The 553-nt window shown below is 54.6% G+C and overlaps 1 protein-coding gene across 5 annotated transcripts in view; it reads left to right on the top strand.

Moving 5' to 3' along the window:
• Positions 1-553, top strand: part of KLHL13 (kelch like family member 13) — a 159,019-nt gene that overhangs the window by 4,056 nt on the left and 154,410 nt on the right. The gene's annotated exons all lie outside the window — the stretch shown is intronic.

Genomic DNA, 553 nt, shown 5'->3' with positions numbered 1-553 from the left:
CCCCCCCCCCCCCCTTCTCGGACCCTTGGCCCCAGTTTTCAGTTGCATCATTAGCCGGTTTCTCTGTTCTGGGACCCCGAGGGCTCAGGACTCGATTCGACCACGGGGCTTCCCCTCTTTCCCTCCCCCTTGGGCACGGTAGTGTTCCGTGCGCCTCCTCCTTCTCAAAGTCCATAACCCTAGTAATCTATCCCCCCTCCCCCGTGCCCTCCCCCTTTCCCTTAAGCTCTTGCCTTTGTGTTGGAGGTGGAAAGTGGAGTAGAATGGGGATTTCTAGCAGCCACGTGTGGGGCTGCGGTTTAAAACAAAAACAGTGGCTAATGAGCCCGTTTTACAATTAAGAAAAACATTTCGAACTTCAAATAGGACAATTCTATAGCATCTAAGCAGCATCATATTAAAAAATGTTAGTCCTTCTCCCCCCCCCCCCCCCCCCCCAGGACAGCGGACATTCAGCAACCCCACCACCCCCCCCCACCCCCCCACTACACCCCAACCAACACCAACCACCCACACCACCACCACACACTCCGTTTCCTCTATCATCAAAAAA

The sequence above is a fragment of the Petaurus breviceps genome, unplaced genomic scaffold, assembly GCF_028583685.1.
Source record: "Petaurus breviceps papuanus isolate PSGF00001 unplaced genomic scaffold, PetGlider_PUasm1.0 90681, whole genome shotgun sequence".
NCBI lineage: Eukaryota > Metazoa > Chordata > Mammalia > Diprotodontia > Petauridae > Petaurus > Petaurus breviceps.
This window is presented reverse-complemented; position numbering and strand designations above follow the sequence as displayed.